This window comes from Typopeltis vanoorti, chromosome 9, assembly GCF_054136105.1.
Source record: "Typopeltis vanoorti isolate ZY-2024b chromosome 9, IOZ_Tvanoo_1.0, whole genome shotgun sequence".
Taxonomy (NCBI): Eukaryota; Metazoa; Arthropoda; class Arachnida; order Uropygi; family Thelyphonidae; genus Typopeltis; species Typopeltis vanoorti.
Window position 1 is genome coordinate 31425896 of NC_143557.1, and position 24033 is coordinate 31449928.

Below are 24033 nucleotides of genomic sequence, written 5' to 3' on the forward strand. Positions count from 1 at the left end.
CCGGACATCTGGGCGACAAAATAATAGATCAAATATACAGTGCAAATAAAACAAAATTATCGTGTGATTTTCTTTCTTGACTACTTGTATTAGAAACTATAACACATTTTAGGAATGTTAGTCAAGTGAGTTTTATTTATCATCCTACTAGTTTCACCGATTTTTGCTATCGCCATCTTCAGGGATACAATTGGTAAGAGATATGAAGGTAACAGACTAGGTTTTAACTGACAGTTCTAATTCATACAAAATTAATATTCATTTTTAAGTTTCTGTCGCCCAGAGACACAAATAAAATATTCATAATAATAATTGTACTTAGCAATGTGTTTCGTTTGTCAAAATATCTTGCGAATGCATATTATATTAATTTTGTATGAATTAGAACTGTCAGTTAAAACCTAGTCTGTTACCTTCATATCGCTTACCAATTGTATCCCTGAAGATGGCGATAGCAAAAATCGGTGAAACTAGTAGGATGATAAAAAAAACTCACTTGACCAACATTCCTAAAATGTGTTATGGTTTCTAAAACAAAATTATCGTTTTCTTTATTAAAACCACCATTCTTTTCTATTGATCTACTACTCGGAACATGCAATTTGAAAAATCTCGCTTATAATTAAGTTTATTTTTATTGTGTAGAATTACAAAGTTGTATAGAAGTTATATTGAAATTTCTCATGCAAAAATGAGTCAGCTAGTTAATAAATATTTTATCGTTTGCTTTCGAAGAACTTACCGTGAATCTAAAATAAGTATGTATAAGAGCGAATCATTTTCAAAAATGAGTTAGAAATATTTCTAAGCTTCATTGCGTAAGGTCGCTTCTTTGGGAATTTATCATTTGTGCATTTTGTGCGGTTATTTAGTTCAATAAGCATTCGCAAGATATTTTGACAAATGAAACACATTGCTAAGAACAATTATTATTATGAATCTTTTATTTGTGTCTCTGGGCGACAGAAACTTAAAAATTAAGTTTCTGTCGCCCATATGACGGTCGCCAAATTAACCTTCGCCCAGTTGACCGTTGCCCAATTGTCGCGCACCGAGATAGAAGGTGTTCTGCTATTGTCACTCGTCTGATATTAACACTGACAGTGCGATTAAACGCAACATTATACTACATTATTTGAACATTATTTTAAAAAATATATACATTACAGTTTTATTATATAAAAAATTAACAACATCCTGAAGTGTGGTTTCAACAGAGAAGTAATAAATTACTTTATTATTTATTTTTCGTATAGTTTAGGCCCATCCCCCCTCAGGAAAAAAAAAAAAAAATTGGCGCCCCATACAAATATGTACCGTAAAAGCATGTGCATCACTGTCGGTAGAGTCGGCCCTGCCCAGGGTCATCAAGGGATACGTGTTTGGGGTCTTAAGCAAGAAGCAGTTGATAAATAATGCATAAAATGTTCGGTGAAATTTGCAACCTCTGTCATGGTATGGGCTTGTATTGACCGCAGAGGGGTCCAGGCAGGCTGTGAATTGTGTACGAAAGAGTCAATTCCAAAGTGGACCAAGAAATTCTTGAGCACTTTATGTTACGGGCATCCAAAGATTTATGTGATGGTGATTTTCTTTATCAGCGAGATTCAGCTTCTTGTCACATTTCCAAGACCAATACTAGATGGCTCAAAGAAAGGCAAATCAATGTAACTCCTTGGCTGGCAAACTCACCAGATTTAAACCTACTTGAGAATTTGTGGGAAATTATGAAGAAACGTCTTCAAGAAGTTGCCCCAAGAGACAAAAATGAACTTGTTTCTAGTCTGCAGTTTACAATCGTAAAAGCTAAGGGGAAGGTCCGCGTGGTTAGCCTAGGAGAAGGAGTGTCCTAGGTTTGATTCCCGTCGGTGACGTGAGGAGCTGAAGGATCTTCCTCAGCCATAGCCAAGTTAGCCGGTCTTGGGCGTTGACACTGGGGTTTTTCATCCCGCAAAGCAGGCAAACCGGCCTTGAGAACTCAACATTACGGACATAGAATACACCGGGACGTAGAGCTGACCACTTTATCCTGTGAACGGGTTGAGGTCCGATGATTAATTAACCCTCGACACTGTAAGGGAAAAAGGAAGATGAGATAAAAGCTAAGGGGGATGCAACAAAGTACTAATTATCATGTTTTCCTTTTTTAGCATAATTTTTGTGCATTTATTTTTGCATTATTCTAATATTTTGAACAACGTTAAAATTATTCTAATTTTGTGAATGTTTTCATGTAACAATTTTCTTAGAATTTATACTACATTTTTATGTGTTTACATGATTATACAATCTACAAAGTAGGTAGATTTAGATGATACTAATTCATATTTGGTAATAATTATTTTCTATGCAGTAAATTAGAATGACAATTATCATTCAACGCATTTTCTTTGATTCTAATTATTTGATTCGGAGGTGATTTCGAAATCACTGTAGAGGTGCTTAATAAGCAGGTCATTAAAGTATTCCCTTTATTAAATTATAATGCAGAACTTGAGAGGAGGCACCGCGTGTCTTGAGGGAATGTTCCAGGGAGTTAATAGTTTTAATGCACATTTTTAAAAAGAGCCTTAAGATTAGCCTTAAGATGGCAAAATTGTTCCTATTCCTAAAGGGGATAATTAGACTAAGTCTTTGAATTATAGACCAATCTGCTTGTCTGGAATTGCGGTCAAGGTATTGGAGAAGCTGGTGAGGGCAAAGATTCAGAACTGGGTGGACAACAGTAGAATTCTCTTTAATGGACAGCATCGGTTTGCTAAAGGAAGATTGTGTTTTAGCAATTTGCTTGCTTACTTATAGCAAGGTGATGAATACATTGAACAAGGATGGGGGGATGCATATACAGTAATATATATATTTAGACTTGGCAAGGTCCTGGAAAAACTGCCACGTGACAAGAAAGCTAGTAATTAAGTTGGAACAGATCGGGTTGGATTGGAAATTAGCTGTCTCATAGGTATCAGCAGATTGTGTATGGGGGAGTGATATCTCATAAGAGGAAAGTTACTAGTCGCATGCTCCAGTGAACTGTGTTGGGGGGGGGGGGCATTGTTGTTTACTTCGTATGTAAATCACATTGGAAGAAATTTAAATGCTGATATACAGTTGTTTGCAGATGGCCCCTTCTTGAATTTTCGTAGACATTTTGCTAAAATTGTGAGGACAACACAGCGGATTATGGGAATTATGTGGAGAAGACTGGTGTGTAGAAGTAAGGATGTTTTGATTCCATCGGCACGAGACTTTGAGCAGGCCACATGCAGACTACTATGCACAGATTTGGTCTCCAGGTTTTCAAAAGGATATGTTGAAGACGGTTCAGAGACGATTGACTAAGTTGGTTTCTGATCTGCAGTATGAGGACAAATGGAGAGAATTCAAATTACAGAGCCTAGTGGATAAAAGGACGAGGAGACATAAGTTGGTCAGGAGTAATTGCCAGATTAGCATGGAGTAGATTTTTCATAGAATATCTCTATAGACAGGGGGGAGAACGAGAAGTCATCTCTGGAAGCTGGAGCAAGGCGGGGGGGGGGGTGAGTGAGGAGTAGATTTTTGGATGGAGAGTGGTGGGTGGAAATGCATTGTCTGAGAGTGTGGTCAGTGCAGGGACAGTGTGAATGCATGAACAGTGGGAAGATGAACAGTGCATGTGAGAGTCGGACCGATGAGTCTCTTGACTCCATAGAGATCGGTTGATACTGTATTGCTCTGATAAGGTCCCATAATTGTTTTTGAACAGCTTTTCTCTTGAAGCTCTGCCGTATGCCTTTCCATATTACCTACTCCAGCTGTCTTTCCACAGTTTAGGTTTCTGATGACTTTTTCCATTTTAAATCTTCATGTATGCTTCTGAATGTATTCTCTTCAATATTTTCTCTCACAGTTCTCTCACTTTCATTTAACGATATTTCAATGTAATTAGACACCAAAATATCTTCAGTTTTCATGTGACATTTATCATCTTTCATTTCGTTTACTGTATTTCAAAGCTTCTCAATAACTTCTAGAACATTTCCCACCTTCGTTATATTTATATTCCATATTCCTGACATGAGTTTTGTTGCTTTTATATAGCTTTCATTGCAGTTTTACTTATTTCTCTGTATTTCTCAAGGAGTTTTTTGATTTACTCCCTAGGAACTATCGATATGCTTTCTTCTTTTCTCTCTTTAACTACTTAACTGATCAAGTTCATATTTTTCTGTTTACAAACAACTTCACTAAAGGCATCTCTGGCTAAATCAGTCGATGTTTCCTTCTGATTTTTCCACCGTCTTTAAAGTTTGGTTTAATTTATTTTTATTTTTTTTTATTTTGCTTGAATAATATTTGTATAATTCAGTATGTTTTCTGTCTCATGGGTAACGTTGAACTGCGGGAACGCGTCGAACATACATTCACTGCCGTCAGACATCAGCCAGGAGGGTGTAGTTCACCTCCGAAAACTTCTCAACATTCATTCTTTTTAGAATTTTCTTACACATTCCTTTTTTTTTTTTGTTGGAATAGGAACTTCGTAGCTTAGTCAGTATCTATGCATTTTGGTTGGAAAGGTCTGGATTCGAATCCCGTATACGATGCTAAGAATATTTATAGGGATTTCATATGAATTAACAGGTCCATTTGAGTTAACAGGATTTACGCTCTGGAAATTCCGATTTTTCATCACCACTAAAAGCCCGCTTAAATTCTTCAAAAGAATATTTATTGGATTAGCCGGATTTCAATATCAAAAGTATAACTCATAGCCTGGATAATACTACCACGCTACAACACCTACCATGATCTTACTACAACTTACCAAAACTAATATTTCCTGTATATGTCACGAATTCAAATTTCGCCTGGCAATTACCAAAAAAAAAAAAAGGAAAGGAAAATAATTGATACATTAGAATAAAAGGAGCATTTAGGTTATTTTGATATATATTTTTATATAATGAAAAACAACTGCCTTTAACTGATTATATTTACGAGTATTTTCCTGATCCACTAAAAGATTATTCAGCTCCGCTCATTTTTTCTTAGCGACGCACGCTTTTCATAATTTGTGCACCTGTTCTAAAAGGTAGGTTTCTGTAGTATGAAGAGGTGATAGGAGGTGGGGAAGTCAAGTTTTTTGAGGATTTCAAGATCATCGAAGAGACACTGATACGTCTTTCTTCTAAGGAAAGAAAAAGAAAAGACTTCTTAAAGCTCCAACTGTTATCTTTCAGAACTTGTGGCAAAATACAAAAGATTTCTTAATTGCGGAAGGATTTATTTGAAGATAATTTCTGGAATTTACTAAAATCTCTCCGAAAGATATGGATGGTTTCTCAAAACAGTAAAGTGTACGTGGCGTTAAGTGAATAAGGGGAGGCGAGATTTCTAGGGAACTTATTCTTAAGCTAAAATGAAGTATTTTTATTTATGAATCTATTAAATCAATCTTTTTTTTAATAAAAAAAACTAATTACGGAACATACGCCGCCCTCCCGTGTTGTCTTCCACACAGCTTGTGAGAACACACGACTGACCTACAATAAAGGGTTAGGGTTCCCTGCCGGTCGTCACTCCATCATCCTCTGTCTGGCCGTGAACGAAGCGTTGCTTTTACTTCACGCTGCATTTCTTATTGGTTAAGTCTCCTATTTCTTGTAACGCCTCATTTGACACTTGCTGGCCTTCCGCATAGCGTACTTTTTCTCGTGTCACGAGGAGGTGCGACACATCTTAAAACGCACTTTCCGTCTTCTCCCTGAAATGAGGCGTCGCTCCGCTTTCATCGAGCGAGCCACTGCAATCAGCCAAGCACACGCGAAATAGTAAGTTATGCTCTTGATTGCAGCCGAAACATATGTGAGGGGCGAGCATCCCTCGGACACTGGCAGAGTCGCAGGTTAACTGTTCACGTGCCGTCTGCCAGGAATGGTCGTGTCGTTATCTGAAGCTGTTCCACTTATTTTCTGCCTCCCCCCCCTCCTTTGCTTTCTCCTCCCCTGACTACCGGTATAAGAGACAAGTTAACCTTTGATCCACGTTCGTGTGGAGACACGTTTCATCAGATATTCGTCAGTCATCCCTTTACAGAAATAAACAGGACTTAAAACAAGTTTCTTTATAAGCATTTTTTTCCCTTTCTTTTTTCAATCGAACACTTTCGGTTAAGACGTCCCATTAACCCACTGCCGCTTGTTATTTGTGGTGAGAGTGGTTGGCAGAAGGTGGTGGATCCTTCGAGCTCTCTGTGTGGACTATCGTTACAATGACCGTTGCGTAATGATTGAGAATTCGGTCTGCAACGAAAGGGGAATTTTCATTCACCCTTGCACGCGGTTGGTAAGTAAACGTAATCGTTATTAGTTCTTTTCCTCATCGGTCCTAGGACAAGTTTCACCGCATCCAGTTTGTCCGATTGAATCCTCCACCTACTGATGTTATTTTCCCCCCTCATGATGGCTTTATTGGGGTTTGAGGCTAAATAAGGAGGATGAAACCTCTTTAATTATATACCTTGCACACACACGCCCATTAGTGCAGCGAAATGCATTTTTTTAAAGAAATGACTTTTAAGTACTGAATCTACCACGAAATCATATATTCTCAGAAATGCTGTAAACGTAGCTTCAGAAAATTTGATTTGCAATTAAAAAGAAGGAAAAAAAAATTCTTGGAACTTAATATAAATGCTGAAGTGGTATTTCTTTCCAAAGAATTTAATTATCTGAATTTATTTTAATCCTCACAGCCTCCTGTGAGGATTAAAATAAATTCAGATATTTCCAGTTAACCTTTAACAACATGCATTGATACTTCGAACTTTATTTTATTAAAGGCATTCTGATTTCTATTAATTTATTATACTTTTTTAACCTTAATAACGTATCTCGCATCGTGGTATGTAGAATAGGACACAACTGATTCGCCCCCCCCCCTTTTTTTTTTAAGGTAGAAAATATAGAACTACTTTTTCAAGTTTTTGTAAACGTTATTAGACCACATTCCTGATCATTACTGACTCTGAGAAGTGCATTCGGGTACGATTCTTTCAGTGAAAAACAAAATAATCTTTTAAAAAAGGAAGCTATTTAATTTCTTGAATAAAAATGAGAGAACAAGTAATTTCTGCAGAAAGCTTCGTTCTTTTTTGGTTACAACCGTAAATTAATATCGAGAAGAAAGAACATTTATAAAAGTCATAATGTTCCATTAGAATTTTCAAATCACATATTTTGTCATTTCGATGTTCGAAAATAATGAGCGATAACGCATTCCCTTTCCCAGAAGGAGATGCAACACAATTAAAATTAAGAATGTCAGTACTCCTGATGAGTACTGATATTCTTAATTTTAATCTATGTTAACTGAGGATCGTTAGCATATCTCGATTCACATAATATTCTGCGTGAGGTTTTCCCTTAATATCTAGTTAGTTTCATAATTCTGCCTCTGCTGTTATGAAGTAATATTTGTAAACAGTAAAGAAAAGAAATGTTATTTATTTATATTTACATGACATATCGAACTTTACATGACTGTATCGAACACAATAATCGCTTCCTTTGCTCATTTTCAGTTATGATCATTTAACAATCCGATATCCATTCCATAGTACGACTGTAGATATCTCGATCTATTTATCCTTTATCCCGAGGTTCTCATCGTGGTTTCGTGATTCATATTTACGAATTTAGGGACACTAAACACACGTGTTGAAATGATCATTTTACTTATTATTAATAAAATAATAATGGACGTTTCGACCCCTGTATTGAGGTCATCATCAGAAAAATACATGTGTATATGAAAACAAGCTACATGCTCTTGCATTCTACAAAGGTAAATTGAATCTACGCTGTTAATTGATATTTTACTTCTAGTGGTATAAAATAAATAAATAAATAAATAAACCCTGCTAAAGTCCTCCCGTACTAAGCTTTTATTCAAGATTTGTGCAGTTCAGGTGTTGCCATACTAAGATTTTCTTCTGTACTTGTACATTTCAGGTTGCTATTGAATGTTTAAAAAAAAAACAACTTTTCACATGCATTTCACATGCTTCTTTAAATTTCCTCTCGAACCAGGTTTTGGTGCGGTGCAGGGACTTGGTGCCTTTCCAATCAATTCTGTGGTATGTTTGGAGTGCGTAGTCAGAGGCCAACCTATATATAGGGGAAACAGGGCCAACCATTCCTAACTGGAATGGTTGGCCCTGTTTCCCCTATGTATAGCAGGTTACATGTGCATTGTATTTTGTAAACCACTGGGTGGGCTAGGTGTGGAAGAGGATCTTTGGAAGAACTGAGTAGTAGGTGTATTAATTTTGTCGGGGGGTTTAAAGATGATTTTGATGTATTTGTGTAGTGTTCTGTCTATTTTTTTCCGAAATGCCTCTAACATAAAATATGGCAATGACATTCTTGAAATCTTTTTTGTTTTTAGTGGTGTTTCTGTGGAGGATCTTGTGAATAGTTTTTTTACTGTATCCATTTTTTATAAATGTATGGTGATGATCTCGTATTCCTGGTTTAGAGCTTGCTTATTTGATCAAATAGTTTGAGCTCTGTGTTTAAGGGTGCTTATGATACCTAGTTTTTGTGTTGGGTGGTGGGAAGAATTTTTGTGTATGTATTAGCCTGTGTGTGTAGGTTTACGGTAGACTTGGATGGACAGCCTGAGGGAAGACACGTGACTAGGAAAAGAAGAGAGTTGTTTTTTTTCTATTTCAGTGGTAGAAACGTATCCAATGGAATTGGATACGTTTCTGTTGTTTGTTCAGGTGACTAAGGAATGTATTTAGTGCTTTGCGGCCGTGGCGCCAAATAGCGAAAATATCAACGTATCTGAGCCGAATTTTGTGCTTTAGGCACGCTGAATCTAGAGCTCGTTGCTCAAAGTCCTCCATATAAAAGTTAGCTATTGAGGGGGAAAGTGGTGAGCCCATGGCTGTACCTTCTTTTTGAAGGTAAAAAAAAAAAGAAGGTACAGTCATGGGTTCACCATTCCCCCCCCCCCCAATACCTCGTTAGTGTTATCTGTGCAATAAATTATATTACTGTAGTTTTCGACAGGTTGAACAGTGTCTTCAGTTCCCACCAACAAGCTCAGGGGGGGGGGGTTCAAATCCCACTGTGGCAAAAAAGCTTCTAAATGCCATTAAGTAGTAGAAGTCAATCTCTTTGAGACATTGAAAGCAGGAAATGGCTTGAAAAAAAATCGTAATATTTGGCTTTTAGAGCAGGAGAATTGGATTATCTAATTCTTAGTCCTCTTGCAGTATTAAGGCAAAGATTTGTAAAACATCCAAACATTTCTTAAAATATTCTTGATAATTTTGCAATTACTTTGTTATGGTAACTACTACGTTGCAGCGACTGCTGCATTCAAATTGGATGCCTCAAAGGTGTTCGTAATAGTGTCCAATGAGTGAAGAACCGACATTGATTAGCATCTAGAAGTTTATAATACTTAAACAAATCTGTTCACTTTTTCTCCCCTTTATTTGCAGAAAATTTTGACCACAATTCTTGCCACGTTATTAGGATTGTTACAGTTCACGTGAATATGCCTGCGCATTGTTTGCATACACCCCCCGCCCCTAATTTTAGTAAGTGAAGAATCATTTGAATAGCGAAGTCAGAGTATGCTGCTTTACCTGATGTCGTATTTAATAGTATCTAGATTTGCTTTCAGGAAAGTACTAATTTATGTCTTATTGATCAATAGGGCAGTAAGATTAATTTCTAAGAATAGTGACATTTAGTGCATTCAAAAGAAATATTATTTTGTTATTTACACCAAAAGATCAAGTGTTTACAATTGTTCTTACTATCCTAAGAGTGAAGTCTAATTTTATGTGCCTTGTTGGGACATATGGCCTGTTTTACATTTATTTATTACTTTCAGTTATCTTATTTGTCTAAATATTAGACATTTGTGTAGTTTTAAACGACGTCTTTGCGATTAACTTAAAGTATCCTCCACAATGAATTTCATCAGGATTCGTCTTGTGGTGTATGTCACACACAAAATCATTAGTTTCTCTGCATATACACGGCAAGGATTACATGAAAAATGTGTGCTAAATACAACCATGATGATAGGATCGCGAGGAAATTCCCAACCGCAAATCTGTTGCAGAGGCCATGGCATTCGCCTTGAACTCACTTTGCTACACCTCGAAGTTCAATGCTGTTATTTTTATTTTCTTTCTCTTCCAAGAAACCACTGTTCGTCGGCAGCGTGCCAGCAGTGAATAATAGGAATTCAATGCGATAATTGGACACACCTGTCGAGGAAAATTTTTAAAAACGATAAGCGACTAAGTAATGTTTGTTAACTCCTTGTTTAAGTGGTTTCAAAGTAACGGATTCCACCGTGTTAGTTATTTATATTCGGGGAGAGAAGTTTTTTATGAGAAAGCTTTATTATAAAGCCATCTCTTATTTTAAAAGACGCAAAGAATCTCTCAGTAAATGTTCACCTCACAGAATGAAAGATTAATGAGGAAAAATAGGAAAAGAATGGCTGACAAGTCCATACGGGGATTTCTTAACTTTCAGCAGACGGCAATCTTTTTCACTTCCTTTTAATTGAATTCAACTTGGTCTCATACAAGAAAACTCACTATGCTAGCAACACACCACCTCCCCGATTTAAAATCGAGCAATGTCACATCTAGTTGTTGGCAATTTCAAAGACAGAAGCAAACAAAAGCGATGAGTTGGAATCGAAAAATTAAAATAATTTCATGATCGCAGAGGAGATCATGCTAAATTTTATAAACTTATTTAATAAGGTTAGGGAAGTCGTATTAACAGATCATTGAAGTTGAAAAATCAAATAATTATTCCTTTAAGATACTAAACGAAGCAGTTTATTTTTACTTTCCCTAGGATATAACTTTCTTTGTTACTACTTGCGAATAAAATAGATTCAATATACTCGTGCTGTAAACTGTTAACTTGTTGCTCTTAGCGTTTCTTCTTTATTTGGTGATGAAGATTTTCTGATGACGAAGTCTTACCCTTCGTACTTCTCATTTCTCCACTAATTCCTTGAAAAAGATAAATTGTTTAGCAATTTTAGATGAACAAACGAAGGCGTTATGTTTTTCTCAAGCGTGTTAACCTGTTTTACGCATACATCGTAGTAAACAACACGCAGTTGTCCGCCGTTTTCAATATTTAATTTTTGTAAGGTTTCGGAATGAGGAAACATCTTTACGGTATGATTTGAATTGCCATTTATTTGCACTCAATTACTCGTTAATTACTCGTTTTTGTTGCAATATTCTTTCATATTTATAGTAGTAAACGACCAAGAGTAATGATAGTCTTATTTGAATAAATTATTTTGAGAAATTCATCACCTCTCCAAAGATTGAAAACTCCACCGGTGATATGTTTAGGGTATTAGGAAAAGTCCTCAATAAGAAAATTTATGGAAATTGGAAGAGTAACTTATTATTCTCTTTGTTGAGTATTGTTTTTGGTTACGACTAATATTTAATTGTTCTGTAAACCAAACTCGTAAATCTTTGTGATTCGGTGCACTTTACAGGACCTAACTAAACAGTTCACTGTCATGGGGAAAACCCCATTAGAAGGAAGAGTGAAAATATTCAAGGAGGTATACACAGGTACGGTACCCTTCATATTCCTGGTCTCTGACTGGCAGTAGTCCTTGAAGGCAATCAAAAAAGTTTCTGGCTGTCCACAGTTGTTTAAATAATTTGTGTGATGGACAAAAACTACATGAAGGTCAATACAGAAGGATTATTATAGTAGGAAGTGAATTTGCTACAAGTAACTTTATAGCTCAGAGTATTGTGATATGTTGATACAGTTAGCAAAATACAGTAAAACCCCGTTTTTACGTTTTCCTGCGATTTACGTCATTTTCCGTTGGTCCCGTCTTAAGACGACCTATTCTTACGATATATTCTTTTCTCGCTATTAACAACTTGAAGTGGACGTTATTTCCCGTGATTTGCGTTTTTTTCTCGGGTGACAATACTGATTTTCGAATCCATTTCTGTTCCCAGATAGAGTTGCTTTCGGCTGTAGTTTCGTTTCTGCTATCACGGTGACTTGTACGCTTGCAGTAGTGATGAGCGATACCGTGATTTTTCAATCACAGTACGAATTGATATTGCAGAATTTCTGCTACGTAATTTAGCGTGTGAAAGTTGCTTTCAAGTTGCGGTGGTGGATTATCCATGTTAGCAACATGGAGAAAAAAGACAGAAAATGTATTTCAGTAGAAGAAAAGATGGGAATTCTGCGACTTGTAAATTGGCATGCCGGAACACGTGTGCATTTAGCATAAGATCTTGGACTCTCCGTGTCCACTTTGAAAACGATAATTAAAACACAGGTCAAGCATTGAACCCAATGCGAAGCAATCTGGCGGTATGTCAAAAAAAAAAAAAAAAAAAAACGAAAAACCAAAACAATCAACAATTAAAGATTTTTTAAATAGATCAATGTAAGTAATTGTAAATTCATTTATTTTCAGTTATTAAATTTTGTAATCTAGTATGTAGACTCACATACTAGCAGTAAGTCATCTTTTAGCCTTTTTTAAAAATGTATTTTTATATTTCCTGCTTTTTACACTTTTTTCCATCAGTCCCCTGAAAAGTATAAAAAAAGGGTTTTATTATAGTATGAGGAAATATGACTTTTAGCTCGGTATCTTCTTCCGTCTAGATCTCAACGGTGGTGGATGTCTAATAGGATATTCTTGGTGCCCGCTTAGAACAGCTGAGTCTCTTTAGCAGTAGAACCAAGTGTCATGTAGAAATAGGTCTTTTTATATCTCTCTTACTGTTAGCTTCCTTGAGCTTATACCTTACAGAAAAAACTCCGAGCTCTTAGTTTCTGTAGCAGAGGTCAAGCTTGAATAAACGTATCTCGAAAATCAGAACCAGTCTGTGTAATGATTCTCACCATGACATAGCATTATACATATGAGACGGGGTGATTTGTCCATTACACAATAAGGCAACTTGCGGTGAAGTCACGAACAAGCAGCCTGGTCTTGAAAGTATTGCATGTATTTTTTTTTTTTTTTTTTTTTTGCTTGCTATTGGCGAAACTAAGAATATAATGTATTTTCAAGTATAATTTAAAAATATTATTAGTTAAGACAGTGGTAAGAAGAGTTAAAGAAGTTAAAACAGTGGCATAGAATAAATACTGTTCAAGTTGCCTTATATTTTGCTTCTCTATAGCAGTCTCATTTGTTGTAGAACCGATAGCGCCTTAACACTAAAATGGTAAAATCGAAAGAAATGCATAGACATTTCATTTAATTAATCAAATAGTTAACTTTAATTATTGACAACTTCTTCATAGACATGAAAAGGATTAATAAGTGATAAAATGTGGTTTGTAAGTAATTACAGGATTTCTCCAAATAAATTAACCACTTTGAAATATTTATTAATAAGTAACTAATTTCATAATAATATGTAATACAACTTTCATGAGCCAAAATATGGAAGAGAATTGAAAAATGTAGGGGTAACTTTACACTTCAGAGCATACTACAAATTCATACGAAACCTAATTACTGAGTATCTAATATTTGAAGTTGTTCGATTCATTTTTGAAACTTCCGGTTTATGAATGTGACAGGTTTTGAGGAAAGCAATAATTCAACAACCCTCTCCATTTCTAAGCTTTATCTTCCAAAACGTGTTTTCTTCTATACATGTAAAGAATATCTTCTATATTCTTTCCTAATATTGGCACAACTCTGCCTTCTTGTTTTTCTCTATATCTCCAAGAGCATAGCACTTACTGACTCACGAGCTTTCCTATGAACGTTTTGCATGATTTCTTTCCATGGACTGTTTCTTAAAGTCTGAGTCCATTATGAAGTTATTTATATTCTTTCTTATATTTTTTGTCTTGGAATAAAATGGCCATGTTTCCCTAGATGAGTCATCAACTGTCTTCAGATTCTACTATTTAATCTCTAAAATTTTGTTTAGAACTCCAATGTTTCCTGATACTTGATTCTACACTTCATATCTAAGAGTTTATTTTTTAAACATTAACATACATGTTTTTTCTTTTCAAAGGAATAGTTATTTAATGTTCAACAATAACTGGATCAGTGACTTCTCGTTTTGAATGGTTCACTTCACGTGAATTCATCAAGTGTTTGTCATTATTAGTTCTTCCGTTTCTCCGATTTAATTAAATGATTTTTTAAGAATTTCTAGATTTTCTTTTAGAAAATGTTTGGCATATCCCCAAAAATTGGAATATGATCATGTGAGCTGGTTAAATTCCAGTGGAACAGAAATGACGGCAAAGAATTAAGAGTTCATTCCAAAGCACAGACGAGAATGGCACCTGACCGAGAAAACTGGAAACTAAGAATGCAACAATTTAATTTTAGAAGTATGCATGCAATGACGCGATTTCTCTCGGCGTGAAGAGAAAAGGGAGCACGAAATAAGTTCGAAACAAGTCAAGAAAAAAAAATTCTCCAAATAGTTTTTCAAAATCTATTTTCCCTAAATTCAGTTGATTATACTTGGGTGTGTTCCAAATCTGATTTACCTATTCAAATACTTTAAATTATCATAGAACATTATTTACAAACTAAAACCCATCACTTTCCTTAAGATTATTTCAAAAAAAAAAAAAAAAAGAGAGAGAGAAATTTTACTGTGAGCATGTAAAATTAATTTTTTTACTATAGGTAGAGTGCTTCTACATTAATTTTATAATGCTTAGTAATCAAGATAAATTAAATATTATAAACTCAAACTTGAGGTGGATGTAGTTCATAAACCTTATTTGATTTTCTTTTTTTTTTTAAATCATTTTGTTATGGGTAATTGTAAAACAGGCAAGCGTGCAAAAGTTGCATAATATTCGTAATAACATTATTTTAGCGTCATTCACATCCGTATGTAATCAGTACAGCGAACACAGTACGGATGTAGCTGACAATGACTTCGAATTATCAGTAATGAGCAATCTTCATTCTGGATGATGCTCGCGAAATGAAGACTCACTAGTAAGTGGAGACCGGTCGGCTTACAGCTGATAATTATCGGGGGAATGAGAGCTCGTTAATTATTTCGTATGATTAATGTGGGAAAGAAAGTGAAGGAATCTTATCCTGTCAACCATCATAATCGACATCCATTAAATCCGGCTTCTTTGTTTCTGTGGACTCATTCCGTGGTCTCGCGTGATAAGTGTTACTTAAAACACAGCCACAGGCTAAACTCAGGAGTGCACAAGATCAGGAGTGTAACGTAATGGGAAGAAGTTATTTACGTCATTTTTCAGACAACACTTTAAGGACGTGCATTTCTGTTGTGTTAACAGAATAAACTATTATTACAAAGAGACCACAAATATGAGAATTCCGGGAGATGGCATCAGCGACAAAATCATATATTTAAAAACAAAGATATCGCCAAAAAAAACTTGACATTATTAACACTCAACATGTGCCAGAGCTAATCTACTGTAAAGTGCTATGGTAAGTTGAACAGAATGGCAGAGGAAATGTTAGCAAAACATCTGTTTGATATCACAAAAAGACCTAAAGGGACCCCGTGATCTACGTCAGGGTTTCTCAGACATCTTTCTAAGGTGGAGCTCTAAAAGAAGCACATTTTTTTGCGGAGCGCTCACAACTCAATCTTTAAAATACACATGAAAAAAGAAAGAAATCAATAAACACTCATTTTATAATCAGTGCTCCGTAAATTTCAAAAATTGAAGTTCATTTTAATGACTACAGTGCAGTTGTTTTGAACTGCAGAGTTTTACGACGTTTGGTATGCTGAACGTAACTTGTAGCATCGTATCACCGATCCATTAATTTAAAAAAAATAAGTGATGTTTGTAAACAAGATTAGGGGAGCCCTAGAATTTCAGCTGCGGGGGCTCCGCGGAGCCTGCTTTGGGAAACCCTGATCTTCTTGGCGTGACGCGTTTAATAGAGAATTAAAACGTAAAAATTGACACTATTGGAGAACTGGCAAATGTGTAAAGACATCGATAGCTAGTGAAAATGCAAAACTGAATTATGTGGTACTGTCAGAATTGTACGCACATCCTTGTGGATACCTATTACGAATCGAAGATATTTTCACGATTTTTTCCGAACAGACTTCACAAAAACACGGGCGTCTACCAGTAACACGTCTGTTATGCAAAGAACGGGTGCTTGCACTTTAATTGACATGCCTAATGATATATTCACTATAAATGAAGCAGTCATATCGGTGGTATAGGGATTATTACAATCGCCACGCACTCGGAACGTTCCTCAGTTCGAGTGCATTTAGTCGTACTAGCTGGTCGGATAGCATCTCTATTTTCCAACCTACATGTTGTGTTATAAATCTACTGTGGCACCAGTCTCATACGGAGGCGGCACAAAATAGGTTCGTTAAGATTTACAGCGTAAGCCTATGAGGCCAGTGTATTGTCTCATACGAAGATAGCGGGGAAACTCCTGCCACCTCCTCAAGAGACCAGGTAACGCATATTCAGTTAAAAAGACGTGATAAGGGTTCTTCGCGTCCTCGAGGATCTTTCTAACGAAAGGGCATCCTCGACTGAGCTAAGGTGTATTCCATAAAATACGAAAGATGGCTGGAGAACACACGTAATTAACAAATAGATACTGGCCTCAGATTCTCTTAGCTGTAATCAACTTAACGAAACCATTCCTGCGGCATGATTGTATTTCATCACCTGCATGTTAGTCCGCAACCCTGCTCATTGAAAGAGCACTGAAGTGGCTTGCAACAAGATTGTGTGTGTATGGTCTCTAGCAGAGTTTTCGAATTTCTTAGCTGACGCGTGCAGTACTCGTGGTTTACACAACCATTATTGGATGGGATTTTCTTTAAAAAATAATTTGTTCTTAATTCATCATTCTGGGGTGCACATGTTTATCGTGTATCCACAATTACGAAACAGTGCATCTATTTCTCATTTAGCGAATCTTCTGAAACTACTATGTACACTTTTTAAATTTTATTTTTTTAAATGATGATCACCCTCCCACAAAAGGTAGAAACCTACAGTACATCACCGCTTAGTGTATTAAGGGTTACATAATCCAGATTGCACAGACCAAATATGATACTTGTGGCTTCAGACCTCACAGAAGCAAGGTAGTATGTTGTCTCACGCATACACGAGGAAAAATCAAGCATCCATAACATGGGACTCCAACCTACAGGCCTCTGATGGCAAAAGGAATTTACCCAGAATACAAATAATAAAACACATATAATTATGAAATATTTCTTAATTACCGGTTTTCTTCCTTATTTACATTTCTAATAAATTAGTGTAAATAAGGAAGAAAATAAACGGTTAAAGAAAAATTTTATACAAGTAGTTTTTTTTTTTTTTGCATTTTATTACTGATAATGCTGTTTAAAAAAATTAAATTGTATTATTTCTTTATTCAATTAAATAGTGACGAAAGTTCTGCAACCGGCGTTTAAATTCTCGTTTGGTCCTGATCACACTTTCATCTTTTAAGGCATAGTCTCCTCCCAACTGTATGTGTGACGATGAGTCAGATATTCTGCACCATTTTTTCCTTCAGTATGACATCAGCTCACGTACTGTTGTTGAATGCAGCAGTATGACCTGCAACTTGTTTCTGTTCGTCGTAAAAGGGGTTCTGATAGTTGAGATCTTGCATTTTCCTGGAGTGACATTGCGCTGAAATCTACAGTATGACGGTGTATTGCCGTGGTAAAAGAAACACGGGTTTGTTCCGTAAATCTGCAACAGTGTATGAAGCTTTTGCATTATTCAGAAATGTTGCATAATGTTCAGCATTTTTTTTGGTACTACTAAAAGTTTATTTTCTTCTGCCAGCAAACTTCAGTAGTGTAGTTGGCACCCTCGCTCATACAATCGAAAATAATGTGGCATCATTTAATCTCTCCACAGGAATTTCAAAGCTGTACTGACGAGTTATTACGATATTTTTTTTATTATACTAATAGGTCTGCGCTGTCGCCTTTCACCATTGAGGTTGTTTGCAGCTTCCCTCTTTAAAATAGTATAAATTGCTTAACCTGTGTTAGGCATCAGACCTTTATTTACAAATGCATTGTTTCAAAACATAAACTGATTTTTGATGCGCATTTTGTTATTTGTATTTCAGTAATCTGTCAACAAATTCTATTTTATGTTCTACTGTTAAGGCGCTTACTATTAATACTGACCCATGCAATGACAAACTTTTCTGGCTATTCTTCAGTCGTGATCGTAAATTTTAATCTGCGTTTCCTAGCGCATTCATGAAGACGACGTGACATTTGCCATTCGGTTTGAAATATCTGGTTCGGGTCTAGTGTAGAATGCGGGGAACCTCTTATGCAAGAGTTATGCGCCCCTCAAACTGCTTGAGAATTCGCACAATTAACAGTCACGATATAGCCTGGTAGTTATCGTTGGGTCCGCCGTAATTGCACCCACTAAATCTTTTTAATTGCAGGCCACTGCATACAACCTGTATTGCATTGGTTGGTGTGCTAAACCAATCTCATAATTGAAGTAGCAGGGTTTCTTCAAATGAAACCAAGTGGTCGATGAATACACAGCTATAAGATTTTCGCTTTACTTGATTTGGCGTAATCTTAGTTATTTTAGTACAGGGGAAAATAATCGACACGATATTCTCCCGTTTACTAATAAATCGGTTGTTCGTGTAAGACTTTTATCATACGAATACCACAACAGACCACGCATCACAATACAAAAACATCAAATTGCTATACAATAAACTTTTTCAGTCGATAAATAACTCTTCATCGCATGCCACTGTTGCAAAATTTCATTTGAGAAGAAAAGTCAAAAGTGCTCTACGTTTTGAACGCGAAAAAATACTGTCAAGTTGCATGTTTTTGCAAATTTACAATTGACGACCTCGATTAAACTTTGCTGCAATCGCCTCCATAGCTCAGTCAGTGTCGTCGATACTCTTTCGTTGGAAAGACCTGGGAGTCGAACCCATCTCACCCCGTTACCTACATTCTTCTTCTTCCTTTTCCCCCTCTTTTACTTTGCGGTGTCGGGGGGGGGGGGTTCTATTCATTTAACCGCTACCATATCGATGATGAGATGGTTTGCGCTATGTCTCCCGGTGTATCCTATATCTGTAGAAGCATTGAGTTCTCAATGCCGGTTTGACTGCTTGCAGGAGGGAAAACCCTGCAGTCCACGCCTAAGACCGGCTAACTTGGCTGTGTCTGAGAAAGATCCTAAGCTCCTCACGTCAGCGACGGGAATCGAACCCAGGACTCCTTCCCCAGGCATATGGTTGCGAAACCCATATCCACTCGGCTAACCGCGCGGACTAACTACATTATTCTGGTTAACTGGATTTGGTATATGATAATATACCAAATCCAGTTAACCATGAGTGATATAATCATGTATCTTGATTTTCTATGAAAAACAAATTGTACCCAAATATCTTCCAGCTTCTGCTCAGTTATATTAAAATATTATAGTGCTGAAGGGAAATGATCTTTCCTCTTTCCTAAAATTGAGGCGGTTCAAGATTCTTGAACCGCTTCAATTTTATCTTCAGCAATGGAATCGTTAGTTTCCAGTTCAGTAAACTATGATCAGAGTAAGCAGTTCCACTAATATATAGAATTCGTCTGTATTGATACAAAATGTTGCCAAGTCTTATTTCGTTCTTTTAGGGCGCAGTTTGATTTCACCTTAGGCTCTTGTAACACGTGACCAACAACTTCTTAACAATACTATGAATCCTTTTTCGCCATAATTCTAGCTACTCTTAGTTTATTAGACACACCACTTCACTAGAATAAATAATTTTATTATTGCAAACATTTCGACTAATTGCCTACTAATGTCATCAGTGCATCAGCATAATTACATGGGGAAGCTCGAACAACTGTTGTTAAGCCTATTTATTTGCATGGCGTAGTGGATCAGAGGTCCACTACGCCATGGTCAACAATATCCTATGGTCCAATACTCGCCGTTTACATTGGTGCAGGTTTAAGTTTGTGTGGTTGTTTAAAGAGTGCTGATGCAACACCATCCAAATTTAAATCGGAATGACTGCTCCTCTATTGCCAAGATTTAGGATAGAGAGAGAGTGTGTGTGTGTCTCATCTTCATCAGTAGCAAGTAATAGTGCGTTTTCCCCACTTTTTTCCAATGCTGATATCTAGATTTAAGTTTTATTTGAATCATTTAATTTTAACTTTCGCTTGAATTGTATTATTTTTATATTAATCTTATTTTTTTTTATTAATTTTTATGGCTATTGTGCCTATTCTTCAGTAAAAAAAAATATTTTTTCTATTTTGTAACGTGCTGGAAGTAAATCAGCTCTGTAAATAAGATGACCATTCTTTTTTTTTCCTGGCTTCACCTTGTGATTATTCTGATGCACTAATGATGACCAGTTAGTTTTTGGTCGAAATATTAGCAATAAAAATGACTTTAATAAACTTCGTCAAGTGCCATTAAAACTCGTTTAAAGTATTAACTTACTGGGAAAAGGTTCTTATTTTATATTCGCGCATCTTTTTAAGTAATTTCTTGATTATTTAACTCTGTGTCCGACTTTTGACATATTCAAAATTATAAATTTTAGAATCAATGAAACACTGGAAATTAGTTATCCGTTTGTTACTATTTAATAAACTTAAACATATGTGACTTAATGAAATATAACATTCAGAACATTAGAAAAAAAGAAGTAATAAATTTACTCAGCTATTTCATATTATAAGGAAATATGAATAAGCAAACGAAAGGGCACAAAAAAAAAAGAAAAAAAAAGCAAAGTAGGAAGAAGACGAATCTATATTTCAAAAGTACGAATGATGTCATAAAAGCCGTTGTCTTTTCTTCCAATGAATGACCTGCAGGTGAAAAGTTAAGATTGTTATTGGAAACACTTTTCCAAAAGAAAGATTTATTACAGCCAAAACCCGTTTCCCTTTATTTAGAGAAAGGGAAGGAGTAAAAGGGCAGTTCTCAAAGCTTTATAAATGTTATTTCTCTGAAAATTATTTATTCCTCGTGTCGTTAATCATCTCGGTCACAGCGTCTGTTTTAAAATAAGTTGCGGAATCGAAGACAGCTGCTTACACTTAAGAAAAAAGGAAGCGGACAAAAATGTTATCTTATTATGAGCGTACACCTCGTTTATTCTGTTCCCCCTCCACAGAAAAAAAAAACCTTCAAACAAGTATTGAAGTTTGACCCTAAATACGATTTATAACAGTCTCTTTTCATGAACCTAATCTAACATCTTTCAGCACTGTAGATAGAATTTGAATAGTAATCTGATCATTTTTTAGCTTCTTCAAGAACTCGGAGTAACAAAAGAAAGGGAAAACATTCTGCATATTCCCATGCTACTCATAAAACGGAGAAATAAAGTAGACTTTTGGTAAATACAAATACACTCCGTTATTGTAACGAAATGGTAAGCGCAAAAATTCGAAAATTGTTCTCCCTGGGTAAGTGATTTATTTATTCGAGAGTAACCATCTCAGTTTTTATTAATTATTTTTGGTTTTCAAGAATATGAGAATACTGGGTTTGTCAGTGTTTGTTATATTATTGAAATCAGTGTAGTAGCGACTCTAATAAATATATTTCAAAAAATCCAAAATTGTTTTAAGTATTAATTTTCGAATATTTATTCTCACTTCATTTTTAGTTTCCCATGCTGATATGGATATTCTCCCTCCTGGTGCTGGTTTCCACTGTTGCTGTTGTCCATGCTGAAGACACTTCAGGTGAGAATCTTCTTCGTATCCCTGTATAATATTTAATATAAATATTTAAAACTACAATCAGTATCAACGTACGCACATAGGTGTAATGTTTGAATAAAGACTGATTCGATGTCTTTCTCTCCTCTTAGCTATTTTTCTTAATGTTTTCTGCCTTTCCCAATATATGGCGAGGTAAGCTCAAAAAATATCCTATTTCGTATGACGCTCTTCAAGGGAAGAACGTGAAATTGTATTAGACTAAGATTCCTGATTTGGGTGTTGTGTGTAGGAATGCTTTCGCTGTTTCCAATGTGAAGAGAAGGGGGCGTCATTCTTCTAAAATAGGCTCCGGCGTTAACAGCACGAAGAAATAAAAAGGATGTATGTGCGCGAGTATGTCAGAAGAGGACAAGAGAACTGGACAAATATTTTTCAAACTGTCAGACGTGTCCTTGTGGAAGGCGTTACTCAATAATTATCAAATGTTTAATTAATTACTAAACCTGAATTGGCGAGTATTACTAAGGAATAGTCGCCAATTCCCGTTCCATCATCAATTGCAGTACTGGCATCATTCACCGTAAAATTAATCTACGCGTAATGACGCATCTATAATGTCAACATATCGCCGATAATGGTAAGAGGGAGAAAGACCTTAATAAATAAAAAAAAAAAGAAAAAAATATTAGGATAGCTCCGTTACGCTATCAGAAGCCTGAAGATCACTAGATATATAATATAGCAAAAGAAAATGGATTGTTTAATTTATTTTTAAACAGACGTTGGGGAAACGTAATTTACAAACAGCCATTCAATGATGCATCAAATAAGTATTATAAAATACTTTTTTTTTTTAATGTTGTGAATTTTAAAGTTATTAAAAATAAGTTAACAAAATGATTGAAGAGTATTGCTTGTTCAATGAAATTGCGGAACAATACAGAACAGTTTGCACTTCAGTGAATTTGACATCAGTGGATGTGGTGATAAATGTGGTCATGTCATTCTGATATCTTAAAACATTTAAAAAAAAAACACATTCGTCTAAATATTTGCTTAATCAGAGGTCTTTGTAAAATCTTATTCGTACTTCAGGAAAATAAAACGAAACATTAATAAAGCAAACTGTGAAGGTCTCTCACACACACAAAAGAAGAAGCTATATAAGATGTTCTACCTTTTTTTAAAAAAAAAAGAATGTGTTAAACAGTGTTTTAAAAAATCAAGATTTTTTTTTTTTTTTGTAAAAGTAGCTAGCAATAGGCACAAATCCTGATTTGTAATTGCATGCTCCGTGAGGATGTTTACCTTACTGTAATGGTCTCCACCCTACTTACTGGAAGTCCGAAGTGTCTTGAAAAAAATTCACGTTTAATCTCTGAAGCAGGAGAACCGGATTATCTACCCACTGTGGGTGGGCTAATGAACTTCAGATTTACAGCCTCCTTTGAATGCAAGTTGCAAAAAGAAACGAAGGAATGCAGTTGCAGTTGCCGGTTACAGAATATGACGGAAACATATTTTATAAGGTATCGTACAATATTAATGGTCTTAAGAAAAAACCGGATGAAATTTCCTGTGATTATTCCAAGAAGATGGTACAGAAAAGATAACATTTCGATTTAGCTGAAAGTTGGCATAGAAGTTGGAGAAAAAAATACACTCCTTTTGGAATAGCCAATAAATCACGTGCTTCTGTGTGGTCTCCTTTTATAATTAGTTCACTTCGATAAAGCGGGGAAGGGGCATTTGCTTTTTGAACGTGAAAAGAAAAGGTCCAGTATTCCATAGTCTTTCAGTAAATGAGAGCGTCGATGTCGAGTCTTACACAAGTCTTCAAAACTTGAAGTACACGGTAAAGAATGTGAGCTCACGTAAGCTGAGGTTTTGAATTGCAGGGTAATTTATTTTATTCGTCTTAATTGTGATGGGTATACTAGTGAGTAGTTTTATTTTGATGTTTTTTATTGTCAACTTCATAGCGTCTGGTCTACTTAAACCTTCCATTTTTTTCCTTTCTATGTGAGATCCGCATTTAGATTCTTCAGAAAAGTAACTTCCATTAACAGATTGACCTGCTTGTCAGAGCAAATTACGTGTCTGCCTCTCAACCACGAAGCTTGTATATTCTAATCCAACTATGAGATAAGTATCTCTAAAAGTCTCTAGAAGTAGTTGATTATTTTCATTCGAGACCACCATCCTGCTTATTAAAAATATATTCTTATATATTTTTCATTTTATTTTATAGAAAC